This window comes from Polistes dominula, unplaced genomic scaffold (genome assembly GCF_049000335.1).
Source record: "Polistes dominula isolate Pdom_NZ unplaced genomic scaffold, Pdom_raw_medaka contig_73, whole genome shotgun sequence".
In the NCBI taxonomy this organism is placed as follows: domain Eukaryota; kingdom Metazoa; phylum Arthropoda; class Insecta; order Hymenoptera; family Vespidae; genus Polistes; species Polistes dominula.
This window is the reverse complement of record NW_028300951.1, coordinates 27,944-35,743: the sequence shown is the minus strand read 5'-3', so window position 1 is coordinate 35,743 and position 7,800 is coordinate 27,944.

Genomic DNA, 7,800 nt, shown 5'->3' with positions numbered 1-7,800 from the left:
TTTATGGTCTCGCCTGTATACGCGGGATTATTATTCAACGTCGGTTACGTTTTACTAATTATTTTTCTATCGTTATTATTCGCTAAATATGTACTGTAACGACGAGTGCAAGTGTAAGCAGAGGTAGACAGAGGTAGATAAGAAGAATGTGAATAAAAACGAAAAACAGGAAGCGATCATTTGTATGAAAAAAGAATTGTCGTCGAAGAGCGTTGGTCAAGAGAATGCTAGCGACGCAACATCGCGTCAATGAATCCGATTGATCGCAGATCAATGGGTCTTTGCCGCCGGACGATCGACTAATCCCAAGGGTCAAACGATGCCGGTCAAGTCGGACTTCCTTCGCCAGTTGACCCCGGCGCTATTCTCAATCTCGACTCTGACTCATCCTCGTCTTTCGTTGTCGTCGTCGTTGTCGTCGTCGTTGTCGTCGTCGTTGTCGTCGTCGTTGTCGTTGTCGCAGTTAGTTGGCTTTTGCTAGTTATTATTTTATCCAAATACGTGCTCTAGCCCACTAGTGCTTTTTCCCCTTTAAAGATAGGACTCCTACTCGTAGGTAATTTCTAAAGCAAGAAACATATTTTATGAGTTTGAAATATATATATATATATATAAATATATACGTCGAATAAAATTGAAACGATCACACGAGAACGACGGTCGAAGGGGTGTGATTCGAGACTAGCCCATGTTTGTCGAGCAATCAAGCCCAATCATTAAGTTCATAGAAAGCCCGACGGGATCGAACGTTACCGCGTTACGCGTTATGCGAATAAACTGGGCGTACGTGGCGATGATACGTTCGCTCGTATTTCCACGTGTGCACGAACGACAAAGCTACAACAACATATCCATTCTTATTCTAGCTCGGATGTACCTACTCTTACACGTTAGATACGTACCTATCTACGTATTTATATTTTACACGGGTGTATGCGTGTACGGTTGCAGCGACGACTCGTGAACAGGAAGTCCAGCTAATCAGGGGTAGTGAGTGGCAAACAGGGGTGCGGTTATGCCTATCGGGGGTACATAGAGCGTTACACCAGGGATTCCGGGCGAATCGTCGAATAAGTCCAACAGTATCAGCACGACGAGGAGGGGGAGGAGGAGGAGGAGGAGGAAGAGGAGGAGAAGGCGGAGGAAAAGAAGAAATAAAGGAAGGAGAGAACAGCTCGTTTATCCGTCCAACGCTGCCCTATCCACACTCTCCTCGTGATCGATAATTCAATTAGCCGTTGGCCTCTGATTAGTTCCGAAGAAAGAGGGTAAGAGGGTAAGAGGGTAAGAGGGTAAGAGGGTGTACTAACCGACAGGAAGCGGATATATTTTCAACTCGTGCCTTTGCTCTTTCTCTTTCTGTCACAGCTTAACGTAATTCATCCCCGTGCGTTCTCTCGCTCCTTAAAGCCCGCTCCTTAACCTAGATTCATTCAATTTCTTATCCGTCCATAATTATGGAAAATATCACTGAAACAATTTGGTCATTTACAAAGGCAACTCGATACGCAACGTAAACGGATATGCAAACCTGACGTTTGCCGGCCCGTGCCCGAGAGTGAGAAAAATACAAAAATACAATTATTTTGGAAAAAAAGTATCTCTGCGTAAGTGGTAAACGATTGTTCCCTAAAAATGAGAAATTGTACGAAATAAATAACACCGACGCTTCCCAACCGCCATATCCATTGGGTTGGAAAAAGGGGCTCGGATATTATTATTCCAAGTACTTTTCTTCCCTGTTTCTGTTCCCTGTTTCTTCCTATCTTCTTTACCCTACCGAAGAAGAAAAAAGAAGAGCAAGTGAAAGAATGGCGCGTTAGAACCGCGGAGGATAATAATAAGGTTGGTAATTCGCAACTTGACGAGCCCTTACACCTTACTCGACCTTACTTTTCCAGCTTACCTTTTTATCGCCATCAGGATGTCTCCCTTGCGTACAAAGGATGTCCAATTAAAAAGCAAGCTTCTGGACAAAGGAGGGTTCAAAGGGAGAGATAAGCATCCGAACATTGAAGAAAAAGGGGAAAACCGGTGGCGCACTGATTGACGGGGGTAGTAGCTCTCAAATGGAAAATTAACATATTTAGGAAGATGAAGATTTTTCTAAACTCGCTTTTTGTCTACGTTCTCTATAATGTATCATTTATTACGTCTTACGAATTACGAATGACGAATTACGAATTACGAATTACGAATTATTATCAAGTAATGATTTGACAATCTGGTTGATTACGTTGACGCTCGGTGGTGTCAACGTAAAAACATACTAGCGCGTTCGGTTAATGCACATTGCCTGTCGACAAAGGACAAAGATCGTAATAAAAAGAAAGAAAAAAAATCTAGTTTATTCAAATAAACATAAATAAATTTTGTCGTAGCACTTGGAAGATTTTTTTCTATGCGAATTTGTGCTAAAGGAATTGGAATTCGAGTTGGAGACTTTTTGCATGTACGGCAAAGGTCGATAATAGACGCAAAGAGATGAAATGGGCAAGAGCGAAACCTTGCGCAAGAAGCTCGTAGATGCAACGTAATATGTGGAGAGAGGAGAGGTGATATCCTCGAGGCTTGAAATAGAGAAAGGAAGTGGGCTGGGGAGCTTAATTAAAACGAGAAACGAGGCGCTCGGGGCAGTGGCTCGTATAACTGCGTGTTTCCATAATTCGGTGGAAAACCCTACGCGAGCAGACGCTCGCGAGCCGAGTGGTAGTGGTCAGCGATGCTCGAACGTAAACCGTCCGACTGTGGACCTACCACGATGTACCCCGATGGTTATTAACTGACCAGGATGAACGAGACACCAGGGACTTGGTCGGATGAGCGTTCAAACGTGAACATAGAATATGCACACCTTCCGTGAATCGTGTTGTCGAAAGGATTGATGATTGCCGGCGCCTCGGCCACATCATTTACTCTCCGAACGGAACACGTTTCGCGACACGAGATATGAATACCGCGAACGAGTTTCTCCTTGCTTAAACAACCAACTACGCCCCTCGAGCTCGATATTCTCCAATTATCGAGAATATTCCGGGGAATTTACTAATCAAACCTTGTCTCCTCGTTGTCTGCTACTCTACGTCTAAATGAAATAAATGAAATAAATGAAATAAAACATGTATATATGCAAATATTCGTAGGTTTCGAAATGATCAGTAAGAGGATTATATTATATTATATTACATTATATTATACACATTGTCGTGTCTCTTAATTACGCGGCGAGTTTGCATTCTACGGGAAAAAGATGGAGAGGATGATCGTTGCCGAGCCCTTTGTCGTTTTGCGAGCGGATGAAAGAAAGAAAGAAAAAAGCAAGAATGGGAGATCGAGTTGAGAGAAACCACCCCGAGCAAAGTCAACCGAGGATCTATCGTCCTCGAGGGAGTAACTGAATCGTGCAGGTCGGAGATAGAACGAGTAAAACAGAAAGACCGAGAGAAAAAGGAAAAAAAAGATAGATAGGTCGAGAGAGAGGGGGAGAGAGAGGGAGAGAGAGAGAGAGAGAGCGAAAAGTAGAGGCGGAATTGAATCGAATTGGACCAACGGTACCTTCTGCGTGTTAGCTAGCACTGAGTCCAAGAATATTTGTTCTGCATACATACACGCGGGTCTTTGGAGACCTTTCACTTACTGTAGTAATGGAAACAAAGGACGAAAAGTAGTAGAAAGCGGCACGTGGTGCATGCAAGGATCGAGGCCACGTGGAAAGTCATGCTTGTCTCGAGGGACTACGCGCGAACTTGAAGATGGGTGCGACCGCTCCTTCTCCCAAGGGATCCTCGGCTCCGCACCCACTCTCTCTTCTACCTAATTGTTTCAAATCTGATTGTATATAATTCGTGGCTAATTAGATAGTATTCTACTTGCTTGACAAGGTCAAAGGTAACAACACGAAGATAATCACGACAAATTCATCAAGCGTATGTGACTGCTACATTTATTTCATAATATGTATAAATATTAATTATTATTTTACATTTCAAATGTATAAATGATTTTTTCCTATATATTTGTATATCGAGACTTATCCACATATATTTATGAGATAAAGAGATACGAAGGAAGAAAATCATGAGAGTGTCATTAATTATCGAATCGCGTGCATACATTTGCGGAAACTTTTATCTCTAGTTACCTTGTCTTCGAAGGACCATTACCCTTGATTTATTTTCACGTTTTTTTTTTTGTTTTTTTACACGCATAGCGCGCACCTACATACATAGGTACGCGCTACGTATACCTATTATAACAGGCACCGATGAAACTTCAACGATATCGTAGCATAGGGTGGCACAGAAGCGCGATGAAAATGGGATTGAAAACCACCAGACTAATCTCCTTTCTCTCTAGAGAGAGAAAGAGAAAGAGAAAGAGAAAGAGAAAGAGAGAAAGCGCGTTTGCTCATAATATTCATATCCACGCCCACGAGTTAGCACGCACGCGTGCACTGCCACTGTCTGTACTAGTAAATGCCACGCTGTGCGATTCTTCTCAACTATTGCCCGTACTTTTCTCTGCAAATGCATCGTAGTGCCCCCTTACTGGTACTATTCTCTAAAGGTATATTAAATGCGGCTACATACTCGAAAGCGTGCTTGTTAGTCTCGCTCGAAAATTCTTACCATTTAAATAAATGTTTAATCTCGCCAACTGTTTTACCTTATCCACAAATGCTTTGCGCATATTTGTTGCTAAGGGACGCAAAAGGAAAGGATTTTCTGAAGAAATGAGCGCACAAGATAGAGAGCAAAGGGTGGAAGAACGAAGGAAGATCCTCCTGCTTTCTAGGAGGCAAGTAAAAAACCAATCGAGTCTGTGCAGTGGCTGTGCGGCATCCCTCCGTACTCCTCGTCTCTTACCCTGCAGACCATCCCAGACCAACCCCCGCAGCAACCATTTAACCTCTGCATTGCAAATGCCACCCTCTTTTTGCCGCGACCATTGGGTTGTATAAGGGTGCAAGGGGCACTGAGTTGGGCCGAGAATGTTATTTTAACGAAATATCTTTAAACGTTGCCGAGAGGAGGAGAAGAAGAAGCAAAATGGAAGGGAAAAATAAAGAGAAAAAGAGATGGAGACTGAATAGGATAGAAAAAGAAGGAAGCCCTCCAGTCATTCTGGCAAGAGAGCACAAGAGGGCACAAGAGAGCACAAGAGAGCTCGATACTACTGGAAAAACGAGTGGAAAAGCGAGTGGAAAAGCGAGTGGAAAAGCGAGTGGAAAAGCGAGTGGAAAAGCGAGGAAGGGGAAGGTTGGTTGGTTCTCGGACGAGCTAGCTCGAAGCGAGAGATGAAAGGATACCTAGTTACGGGATGAGGGCACACCAGTTTAAAGGATTACCGGCCTGCCCATTATTCAAATGTATGCTAAACGCGCGCGGGGCGATGTGCGCGCGATAGCCTTATCAACCCTCTTACGAGCTATCCGCATCACACCGCATCACACCGCATCACACCGCATCCTATCAAATACATACACACACGTGTATTTCACGATGGTACGCCGCAATACCGATATATTGTTAGTTAGATGCATAATCGAAAAGTGTCTATATGTTAGTCTATATTTTAGTCCATATTTTAGTCCATATTTCGCAACTGCTTTCTAAATATTATACGTATAATATGCATTTTGAAAATCAACCGAAATTGTAGTTGTCTAAGACGAGGGAAACAAAAAAATCAATCGAATGCTGCTGACTCGCTGCTGTCGCAAACAATGGCAAAATTAATTACACCGATGCTGCGTGCTACGTCGAGAAATATTTTTACAATTTTGTTCATTTATCATGCGCGACGCACGAATATTTTCATACCTATGAAAATGCATACGGCAATAGTCGACAAGCATATCTTCTTATCAGGTGCAAAGCCTTGCGATAGATAAAAAAAGTTGACCTGCACTCGTATTTCAACTCCGGTTTAACTTAATTTAAATAATTAGTATTTGCATGTAGCGAATAAAGAATTCGCATTAAAGAAATTCCCATGTTTAATAATAGCGTCGAAATGAATAGGTAATATAAAATTGTAGGTCCGATCTCGATGGGTTTTCCAACCAAGTGGGAAGGGCAACTAACGTCCAAATAACGATCCATCTTTTTAGATGCAGAAGTAAAGACGTTAGTATAAACAAGAAACGATGAGCTAAACGTTATTTACCACGATTCGCAAACTAGTCTAGCTCTACTCCCTATACTTTGGTATATTACATATAGAGCGAAATCAACGTGGGAAGGAATCCTTAAGCGAGCGCTAGTAGTAGTTGGTGGGGAAAAAAAGGTGAGCGGAGAGCAAACGAGTAAGGGAGCTATGGGAAGAGGGAAAAAAAGTGGGAAAAAAATGAGATCTGTCATCAAGCGAAGAACGATTTAATGAAGATGACCTCATACGCTCTGCGGCAGAGTTTCTACGAGCATCTCTGACGGATTCTCACGTCAATCGCTGGCAGCGAGTCAAGTGGCGAGAATTGTCGGCAATTGTTTCCGAAATCCCGCGCAGATGCGCTATGGTTTCTGTCGCGCGCGCTCGCGCGCGCGCGAGAATGACAACATTTGTTGCGGCGTCGGTTGCGGCGACACTCGTGTGCATCCCATGCTGCACGCCTATGCCTTGCTACGTTATGCCACGGTACGTCACGGTACGCCACGGTACGCCACGCCACGCCACGCCACGCTACACACCACAAAGACGAAGACGACGACGACGACGACGACGACGACGACGACAACGACGACGACGATGCCAACATAACACAACGACGCACGCGCGGCAGACCCGATACTCGTGTGTGAATCACTCGGCAAAATTACAGCAATTACGAGAGACCGGTCGCAAGTCAGCACACACTATCCGCGTACGCAGCCACTTTGTCGTTTCCCACGCCCTCTTTCATTCACGCTTCGCGCAAATCTTAAACGGCTATCGAGACCGGACACCATCATCCATCCTTTTACTCCGGAATTTCTTTCCATCTATCCAAGCTCGGTTAGATTCCACACAACCTTTATCTTTTCTTTCATTATCATATTCTCCTTTTCGATTCCAAAGTATTTGTCAAATTTTTCATATATCAAATTATGGTACACGCTATTGTCAAGAGACTTCTAATTCCAAGCTAGACATTTCAAAAGCTGTTCGTTAGAATTCTATTTGTAGAACCATGTCGCAAGTCCATAATCTTGTTAGGGTCACGTGTCTTTCTCGAAAAGATACACGAAGAGAGAGAGAGAGAGGGGGGAGAGAGAGAGAGAGAGAGAGAGAAAAAGGCAAAGATCTCTTGATGTATGTGCGAAAAAATCCATTCGGATCCCTTGCTCCCGCAGGAACTGTCATTTGACACCTCCTTTTCCATCGAGAGGGCGAGTCGATATATTTGCGCCCTAACGTTGATCGGTTGATTATGATTTCGCTAATCTTGGCTGTGACCCACACTGCCTGGACCACCATCCCGATGTAATTGCCAAGCTCTAAAGCAAATAAATCCCGCATTTCTATTTTTCAAATATTCGCTACAGAATAATATTGATTAAATGTTCTTTAAACGAATCACACAACAATAACAACGACAACAGATATCACCTATTAGTCATGCAACATGATCGTTGATGATAGACACCTAATCGTGATTCTCTCCTCTGATGATATTTACTTGGATAAAAAAATGAATGTAGTTTTTAATTTCTCTTATCGATTTGATTCTAATGAAAATTGCAGAAATCCTAAAGAAAAAAGGCTCAATGAAAATGCTAATTGCCTAGGAACAAGAGAAAAAGAGAAAAAGAGAAAAAAGAA